This window comes from Apodemus sylvaticus, chromosome X, assembly GCF_947179515.1.
Source record: "Apodemus sylvaticus chromosome X, mApoSyl1.1, whole genome shotgun sequence".
Taxonomy (NCBI): domain Eukaryota; kingdom Metazoa; phylum Chordata; class Mammalia; order Rodentia; family Muridae; genus Apodemus; species Apodemus sylvaticus.
Window position 1 is genome coordinate 74,345,118 of NC_067495.1, and position 10,924 is coordinate 74,356,041.

At 34.3% G+C, this 10,924-nt stretch overlaps 1 pseudogene; it reads left to right on the forward strand.

Annotated features, from left to right (window-relative positions):
- The first annotated feature begins 9,035 nt into the window (after nucleotides 1-9,035).
- LOC127675268 (40S ribosomal protein S27-like) lies at nucleotides 9,036-9,325 on the forward strand (annotated as a pseudogene).
- Nucleotides 9,326-10,924: the final 1,599 nt, after the last annotated feature.

Below are 10,924 nucleotides of genomic sequence, written 5' to 3' on the forward strand. Positions count from 1 at the left end.
ATTCAACTGAAAAACAATTAGAGAAAAATAGCTGGAATATCACAAAATATTTTGAAATAATAATTCATAATATTTAGCATAAATTTTATCAGGGATGTCAAGATACCATTATTTTCAGATTAATGGAATGCTAACATAAACTTTTTCTGCTGAATTAACCTAAAGTAAGAAAAGGATAGAGAATCCCCTCTAAGGTATTATATGAGTGTTACTATGATAGTAAAACTAGACAAATATTCAAAAAAAGTAATTTTAAAATATAGGCCATTATTAATGATGTACATAGTAGACAAAAGTCTCACTAAAATAATAGTAATTACATTTGAGAGCATATTAAGTTGATCACTGAATGTGATTAATTAGGAGTTATACCTGCAATACAAAAATAATTCTGTACAAAGAAATAAAAAATTACGATAGACTACATTACACAATCTCCATGAAGGGCAATCTTCACATGGTCATTTCAGTAGATACAGAAAACCAAAGCTCATATAAAGAGGTACATAAAACCATGGAACAGGAATAATAAGTCGAGATCTTTACCCATGTCTTTATATGCAATGGATTTTTGACAAACATATCAAAAGTACATAGTAATAAAAGATAATCACTTCATAAATTATTCCAGAAAATCTGGATAACCATGGGCACAAGAAAAATATCACATTTTTATTTCACACCTCTTTCATAAAAAACAAACTCAAAACTTATGGACTATTTTAAAATAAATGACCTAAAATTATAATGCTACAGAAGCATATTTAGAAATCTCCATGGAATTGGTCTAGACAATACTCAAATTATGTAAGAAACTCAAATGATCCAAGAGTAAGAAAACAAATAACTGGATGAAAACAGGCAAAGAAATTGAAATAGGCATTCCTCAAAAGAAGAAGATATTTTAAAAATACCAAATATCATTAATCATCACATAAAACATAGACTAAGAAAGACTATTTAAAAAAAAAAAACAATTATTGTTGGTGGCAATATAAAGTAAACCATTATGGGAAATAAATAGGGGTTTTCCTCAAAATGCTACAAATAGAGTTCCTGGATAAACTAACTCTCAATACAACAGTCCTAAAATTTAAGGGTCAGGGAAACAATAATTTCAAGAGATCTATTATACATTAATAATATTTGATACACTTGATATTTTCTAAGAGTAATGCTTTTGAACACTCTTACATTCAAAACCAATTAATATGCTCTGTATTAAATATGGCAAGTAAATAGTTTTAGTCATTGTATTGTCTGTGTAAAAAAACATAGAATATTATAAGTTACAGTGTTTACTGATTTAAAAATGCCCTAAATTGATCTTAAAAACATTTCCTACTTCCAAAATTAATAGTATTTATTAGTAGGAAATATTTCAAGAATAATAAAAAGGGGTTACTCATTTCTGAATATAACACTACTATTTATTTAATTTAATTTTTCTTGTTGTAAATTTAATATCATAAGAACAAATGTGACAGCTGGAAATATATCCAAAGACTCACAAGAAAATAGCATAAAGTCTATTACATACATAAGTTTTTTAAAACTGGGAGTTTTTTTATAAATATTTATTAGTAATTATTCAGTGCTAAGCAGTATGCTTCTTTGCAAAATGAGACATGAAGATTTAAAATTGGATAGTTTCCTCTTCTTCCCTTTAATAGTCTGCTACAAACTAGTAAATAAAGCATCAGGACTTGTACATGCATTTTTCTCTTGAAGGAAAAGGTGTGATGATAGGCAAGTTTCACCTTAAAGATGGAAAACTTGCCTGCTCTTGTGTTATTTTGACATTTCAGGGAAAATAAGTACTTTGAGATAAGTCATGCATCATAATAGCCTCATTCAAGGCTAACTGACCCTGCTGGGCTCAGACCTTCAATTACTCAAGCAGTGGGGAAGAACTAATATGTGTGTTTCCCTTCATCACTGAGAAGTAGCCTAACAAATTGAGCTTCAAACTTGTTCCAAGACATTCTCATGAATTTCAAGTCTCTGGTAACAAGAAAAACAGTTGGGAATATGAACTATTCCTGAAATAAATTTCTAAGTTATTGTTTTCACTGTTCACCTCCTCAACAGAGCTCCATTGGATAAATACATCTGTTTTCTGGTATTTTAAGAGCTTTTGCCTATGGAAATATTTTAAGGCTATTGTGATGTTCCATTTCAGCATTCCAAAGTAGCAGCTGTTTATTTTCTCTGTAACATTGTAGGTCATAGTATGCCTGCTGTTTCTCACTTAATTAATGGAAAAACTGCAAATAAACTGATAATCGTTCTATAATCATGGGGATATTTATTTGATAGTACAGAAAACAATGAAAAATGTTTCCTTCATCTTGTTCTAAGAACTTAGAAGTACAGTCTAGGCAAAAAAACAACTAGCCCCATGTGAATTATATCTATACATATTTCTACCTACCATATTCCATTGCTCTGTGTTTTGCTCCCACTTGAAAATAATAGTAAACAGATAGAGCTATATTCTCTAATGTAAATGGTGCCATATCAATCACTAAATATTATGAATTCCCCAAATAAGAAAAGTGAGAAAATATTCAATTTTATATAAAAGACCATAAAGTAGTAATTTTATCTTGGCTGGGGAAGAATGGGTACTACTTTCTTATAATAGCACAAAGATTATTCTTCAGATAGTGAAGGATCAGCAAAATGGTCCAAACATATGTTCTCTCATTCATTTGCTGAATAGGAAACATTTCAGTCAATTTTAAAAGGATAATGAGGAAATACTATCTACTTTGTTCTGTCCCTTCCAACTTGTAAAAAGAACTAACTTTTCCACTGATTTCTCTTCTGTCCTCTTATGCAGCTATTCTAGATACCCCAAGAACATTGAATGAATATTAACAAGAAAACAGAAGCACCTACAAATAAGTAATTCCTTATGAAGGGCAGAAACACAGCAAGAGAATCATATCTTATTAGCAGATATATCATAATATTTTGGTGGCACCAATTAAATACAAAGAAATTCAATCTAATTTGTAATTATTAATGTCTATCTTTGTTGAGCTAACTTAATAAAGCAAGCTTTATTCTCTGACATATTAGAATAAGGACTAAGCTGATAAGGCAGCTTTGAAAAAGTCATTAAAATCAATAGACACTTGCTACACTCATGTAAAATTCATAACATTAAAGAGCTCACACTTCCTGATTGATTCTTAGAGTCAGTCAGAAACCTCTGTTTCTTACCAGCATGCCCTAGGGTACTTGTCTTAATCCTTGTGGTCTATATAAGAACATAAATACTCTTGTTTGAATGTAAAATACCCAACACAGTGTCATTGTTTTGATATTTAGTTCATTATACTAATCATGCTCTTTAGGATCCTGTAGAATCTTTGGCCAGAGGTGAGTTGTTGATATAGGAACTGAATAGTTCAAAAATGAGACTTTTGTTATGTTACATGGCTCCAAATCCTGTCCTATCTCTGTATTCATCAAGATATGAGGCAGTGAGTAGTTCTCTTACAATATTACCATGATTCTAGCATTCTTTACATGGAAACTACAAGTTCAAAGTATTTTTTCCTCCCATGGGTTGCTTTCCTGAATAGATGGCTGTGATGACAGAAAAATAAACTAATAACAGAAAATGTGTGCCAATAAATATAGCACTTGCTGTGATAAACCTGAGTGCGTGGAATATAAGCCTGTGTGAGTGGTTTGTGGGCAAAATATACAAAATGTTGGAAATGTAAATTAGAAAATTCTAAACTTATTTAAAACATAGATTAATGGGATATTTCTGGTAAGAGATGAGATTAGGATGCCTACAGAAAGTCAGACACTGGCGATAGACTCACTTGGTTTCAGAAAAGAAGTATTCTATCAGGAACTAGGAGACAAGCCATTTGTGCTTTCAGTCAGCGTCTTCTGGTTTCTAGCTGTACCCTGAAAAATTTTGTGAGACTGAATTAAAAGATATTAAACTAATTTGTTTGTGACAGGTTGCCTGGGAAATTATCTTTCCAGGTTCAGCCTCAGTGGCAAACAATGGCCTCCACAGCCAGGGACATAGGCCAACCAAGCTATATTTCAATCTAGGAAAAGAATTTGGCCTGATCTACATCAGTGGTTCTCAACCTAGGAGTAACACAATTCTCTTCGGGGTCAAATATCCTATATATCAGATATTTACAGTAGGATTCATAACAGAAGTAAACATTATAATTATGAAGTAACAATAAAAATAATTCTATGGTTGGCAATGACAACAACATGAGGAATTATAATAAAGGGTTGCAGGATTAGGAAGGTTGAGAACCACTGGTCTATATATTGCCGGTTTGTAGGCATGCAAAAAGAAAGAGTGATGTATAAATGATGTCTTGTAACAATGTTATAGTAAGTCATTGAGGCCCCACATTGTATAACAGAGTTAAGCACTCTACATAGAGTTCTCTAGAAATATGTGGATAAGGTTGTGAAGGTGAAGCATCAGGGGCAGTAGAAAACCTGTAGTCCTGGGGATGCCAGAAATATGTGGCATTTGTAAATGAAAGCTCTAAGCTTATGGTGGGGTCAGCCACCCCAAGAGAAAAGACACATGTACCACCAGCAACAAAACTGGAGGATGGTTGCTACCTATTGTAGTCTGAAAAAGAAATGTTCCCTATAGGCAAACCTATGTCAATAAGCTTGCTAAGTGTTGATGCTATTTCAGAAGGCTGAGGAATCTTTAGGTTGTATGTCTAGGGGTAGGAGCAAAATAGACTTTAAGGCTTTTAGTATGACTATTCTTTTCTTATCTCCATTTATCATTCTTCAAGAGATGAGGAAGAAATCCCATTCCCATTCCTATAAACATGAGATGTTCACTGTCATGATTTTTCTACCATAATAGATGGTATTTACCCCAAAACTAGGCCCTCTATGTTGTATATTATCTTCACAGATATTCAGTCGCAAAAAGAAAAGTAACTAATACAATATATATATATATATATATCACTTGAATGTAACCACGGCTGTTGGGCTTCTTTAATCAAGCAATACCATACTAATGTCTGTGTTTCAAAATTTCAAGTAACATGTACATAAACGACCTTGAACTCAAAATAAAATGGAAACATTTAAACTATACTAACAGTGATTGTTGCCTTTTCCTATAGATCAAATTTCCTCAGGACCTTCAAGAAATCCTAGTGTTTTGTCATGCTTTGATCTGATTAACATTTACATCTAAGTCTCTGGAACATCCTACATTCATATTATCACATCATCCTTCTGAATAATGCCTCAGAATGGAAATATTACCTGAAGGATGGCACTAGTCATACATGTTATATCTTCCCACAAGTCCAACCTTACAAAGGAAAATAGATAAAAAAAAGCCAACACAAGTAAGGAAACTACACCCTAGAAAATGCAACATAACTATACAAGATATGATAACTATATAAACATAAAAATAACATCAAAAATAACAGGAAGCAACAATAACTATTCCTTAATATCTCTTAACATCAATGAGGACTATTCTTAAACTGAGGAAATCTGTGGAATGCAAGAGTGAAGATATATAGATACCTCACTGTCCAGCTTCAATGGTATCAGACTCCAGATGATCTAACAAAAATGCAATAATTTAAATATTGATAATTTAAGACATATCATGATTGACTAAAGCAGCTAGTATTATTGATTATGTACTATGTCACATGAATTCTGTAAAATGCCTTCAATATAACTTTATTTCCAAAACTATGCTTTGGAAATTTTGTGTTTGTCATTCTTAATATAATGTGGCTCAAAGGCGTTCCCTAAAGTAAACAAAATTTGTAGTCAGAATTTGAAAACAGTATTGTCAGATTATAACATTCTCATATTATTTCTACATAAACCCTACAGTTAGAAAATGAAAATCATATTTTCTCACCATATTTACTTATAATTGAAATCTATGTATATACAAAATGACTTATCATTAGAGTGAATAGTTAGTGTTATATATGGCAAGAGATGTGATACTCACAACTGGTAGTATGTTTATCAATTATAGTTATTTTTGTTCTATTACATGATTGATTTTAATTGTCCAGTTAGCCAAATATATAATCCTGTATTTTGTAACTTAGTCATGCACATTTGTATTTGCTATTTTGTTTGTTTGTTTGTTTGTTTGTTTGTTTGTTTGTTTGTTTTTTCGAGACCGGGTTTCTCTGTATAGCCCTGGCTGTCCTGGAACTCACTTTGTAGACCAGGCTGGCCTCGAACTCAGAAATCCGCCTGCCTCTGCCTCCCAGAGTGCTGGGATTACAGGCGTGCGCCAACACCGCCCGGCGACCCATTTGTATTTGCATATCTTTTTAGTCACATCTTTAATGTAAATGTAATAATTCCTAAATGTTGTAGAGAATCTAGTATCTTTATCAAGTTGACGTAAGACTATCTAGCATAGGGGATGATATTTCACACATAATCTCAAAAATATAAAAACAATTTTTAAACAAAAACAGGACACTAGATTATTAAAATTTTTACATGGAGAGGTAGAACAATATATACAGATTAAAACAAAATCTTATGTTTAATAAACAGTTTAAATAAATAAAAAATATGTGTATAGGTTTTTGTCTACATATAATTCTGTACTGACCAAGCCAGCTCAGTCAGTCAATTGGGTCTAGAGTTAGGATGTGAGGATTGAAAAGAAAAAGACAGAGAAAGCAAAGTTTTGCAAGGACAACAGGGAAAGAAAGCTTCAGAATGGGTGGGAAAGGAGGGAACAATAATCAGAGGTGATTTAAGTACAGGTCCTGGACTCAAAATCCTCAAACACCAGAACAGTGTGTGGCAAGATCAGGAGCCTACTGATTTTCCATGCTTTCCAGTGCAGAATGCTCCCCCAACAACTCTACCTACACATTGGATCTCTGGACCTCCATTGTCCCAAGATCTCCAAATGTCTCCAACCCTGCTAATGCCTCATTGTCACCAAATGCTCCAAAGCCCATTGTTACCTGAAGGTCTCCAAATGCCTCCAGGTCCCCTCATGCCTCATTATCTCCAAATACCACAAATCCTTCCATTACTTGAAGGTATACAAATGTTTCCAGGGTCCCCAGTGAACCCAGGCTTTCAGGTTTGCTCCTCAGGTCCTTCAGAGGCCCCAAGGTCCCAGCAAGGTTCCTATCATGGAGTGGAGATGTTGCACCAGGTATAACCCATAACAAAAAATTAAACTGGGAGAAATCTTGGGAAAGTCCAAGTATCCTTCCTCCCTTTGAGCAACACAAACATTTGTGTGATGGAATACCAGATCTGGATATGGTTTAAGAATTGGTGGTCTAGATACTTTTGGGAGCATCCACCAGAATGTCAAAAAACACCTGGGAATTGAGGTGGGAGAGTTCATGCTCATTCCATCAGCACAGGAGGTTCCCATTAGTGCTGGAGGCACTGGTGATCCCATGTCCCCAAGCCTAGCAGATGTTCCTTTCTTGAGCCTAGCTACTCTGGTATCTTCTCATCCCTTCTTCAGTCTTTTTTTTAAATTAGATATTTGCTTTATTTACACTTCAAATGTTAACCCCTTTCCAAGTTACCTCACCGAAAACCCCATATTCCATTCCCCCTCCCTGTGCTCACCACCACCCCCCCCATTGCCTGACTTACATTCCCCTATTCTGGGGAATTAGGCCTTCACTATCTCCACTCTTGATCAGGCCAGGGGAACATTCTGAATGTGGAGCTGGATGCCCATACCCAAACTACAGCAACCAATGGCCCATTTCCATCAACAAAAGCCATGGACCCAGTTCAATCTATAGTAGTTGAAGACACATCAGCTAAAGAGATAAGACTCTGCTCTAGTCAAAGTTCTAGTATTAGAACTAGCATAGAGCCATCAGCAGCTCAAGCTCTCTCAAAAGCTGCAGTTTTGAAGATCCATGTAAACTAAAATATTGCATCCCAAGAATAGATCTGGGTTCAAGGCCTCTACATGTTTGACATTCCCCTAGACACTGTGTTGTTTACCAAATCTCTTGTGCCTGACCTACTTACCATGAGGTTATTTCTGGGAACTATTTGGTCCCTGTTGTTCATTGTATATTTCATTTTGGTAAATTTTATTAAAGACATGTGCAGTTAAAAAAGAAAAGAAAAGAAATAGGAAAGGAGAGAAGAGAAGAGAAAAGAAAAGAAAAGAAAAGAAAAGGTAGAAAAGAAAAGAAAAGAAAAGGATAATTAGACAACACTATAACATGACTCCAGCCAGTTTTGAGGCTGAAGCCAGTTTATTTTTCTCTAGTATGCTTTTGTGTCTTTCTAGGCACTTTCAGAGAATAAGGTCAGTTCTTAGATCAAAGACAAAGTAATCATAAAAAAGGTAATAAACAAAGAAATGAAACAAAGCAGTAAACAAAACCCTGTGGACAATGCTTCTAGGGGTTTATCAGGATGACCAATTTATAAAAGAAATTCACACATTCCTAGGCTGAGTTTACCTAGAGCTTTGTATTAGCCCTAATGTAAATATTCTTATCTGAGCCTATTCAGTGCCCTAGCCCAAGGACAAATTCTTGCCAAATTTCTAAAAGTGGCCCCAAAACCGCTCCACACTGTACACTACATTGTACCTAGTCCCTTTAGAGGAGAGAAGAGGATATTAAATCTCCTGGAAGTAGAGTTAAAAAGGGTTGTAAGTCACAACATGGATACTGAAACTTGAAACAGGGTCCTTGGGAAGAGAGTAGCTGAAAATGAATGCTGAACTGTCTCTCCAGTAATATCTGGAATCTTTCAAAGTATACTGCTTCTATTTAAAGTATTTTTCAGCAAATTAATGATGAAAATAATTACAAAGTTAAAATAAGCGAGCAGATAAAATTATTGTTGATAAAAAACAAGCTGTAAGACTTCAGCACAACATGTTTATAGATGAGTAGAACCTGAATTACATAGGTTTAATAGAACACAATTCTGAAGCATGATTTAGAGGTGAAACAAATGACTAAGGAAAGGTTTTGCCAGCAGTGATGACCTCTCTATGAAACATGCCTCTTTCAAAGAATCTCCTTCATCCCTCCCCTGAAGATGAGAAGAGGAAACACAAGAAAAACTGCCTGGTGTGGAAACACAAGAAAAAGTGTCTGGTGCAGAGCCCCAATTCCTATTTTATGGATGTGAAATGCCCCCAGGATGTTATAAAATCACCATAGTCTTCAGCCATGCACAAATGGTAGTCTTGTGTGCTGGCTGCTCCACTGTCCTCTGTCTGCCTACAGGTAGAAAAGCAATGCTGACAGAAGGGCGCTCCTACTGGAGGAAGCAGCACTGAAAAGCCCTGATTCAAGATGAGTGGGAACCTTTCCAATAAATACATTTTGTATATAAAAAAGGCAAAAGAAAGATATTTTTCACAAACTTATAGATGTAACTTACTAGAGAAATGCTATGCATTGAAAATTTTTTAAGAAATTAAATCTTTTTAACTTTGGGTAAACTGAAAAAATAATACTTTTTATTATTAAAGTATTTGTTTAAGCTGAACTTTCATTTGCTTACAAGAATTATTTTTAATATGTGTTGCCACTCTTTCGGTACTATCTCTTTTGTCTGTTAGTAATTAACAATAAAATCCATATGTGCTGTGTTACATGATAACAGCACACTGTTATCATGACTAATAACTAATGGGATATGTATCTGCTGAAAGCAAAACTTATTACTTGAGTGAAGACATTATCTACCTATATGTTGATACACTGAATAAATGGTCACTTCTTTGTTCAAGGCTTTGAGGTAATAAGATATGGAGTGTTATTTACTTAACTGAAAATTCAAAGGGAAGTAATTTTTGGTAAACCTGACTTTTTGACTTTTGAAGTTTCAAAAATAAATGAACACTGTGGGGAATACAGGTTGTCATCTTGCCCAGAAAACAATTAAATGAAGTTGTAAAGCGATGTGTTTCCATAGTCTTCTAAACTTCTCATGACATTCCCTGGTAGAATGGCAACTTACCCAATGTTACTGGCTAGGGAAACTGTACTTTGGAAACTTTTGCTGAATCCTTTCTCTAATTTTTTATATGATTTTTCTTTGGGCTTTACTGGATATGAAACACCTGTTTGAGAAAGGTCTTCAAGCCTGACAGCTCTGAAGGGTTGTCTGGATACTCTTCATAGAATCACCCAAACATCCTGTACAATGGCAAGTGCTGACAACATGCTGTGTAGCAGTGACAGCTTCTGTATTCAATCAAATCCTAATTTTTTTCTGGCACAAAGAAAACTGCATTATCAATAACCTCTGTAAGCCTCCCACAGAGCTTCACTCTGAGAAAGCTTCAAATATACTGTGTAATATTGGCAAAAGAAGAAATGAACACATCAATCAGCCACTAGTAGAAGCTTTCCTGCTCTGGTTAGGAGAACACCAACAATTCACTTTCTTTCTTTTAGAGAAAAGTTATAATAATTTAATATCAGAAGCACTTAAATGTATAATTTAGTAATATTAAATAAACATTCTTCTGTAGTGACTAACACTACCACAGCATCTAGAATTTTTCAAGGTATAAAAGTAAGAATACATATATAGAGAGTAACTCTTAATCTGTTCTCCATGATTCCTGAAAGTAACCATTTCACATTCTGTCTCTGAATTTGACTTTCTACTCCTTGTCATATGCACAAAGGAGTCAACATCCTATTTTACTGATAATAGTTCAACTGTGTTCATTGCTACTCTACTCAACAAGGCTAGGGAAAGGAAACTACTTAATGTCCTTCAACTGACAGATGAATTAAGACAGTTGCAACATATTCACTATGGAATAATATACATCTATAAAGAAAACTGAAGTAATGAAAATTTCAGGTTAATGGATAGAAATAGATAAGCTCATACTGAATAAGGTAACTCAGATCCAGAA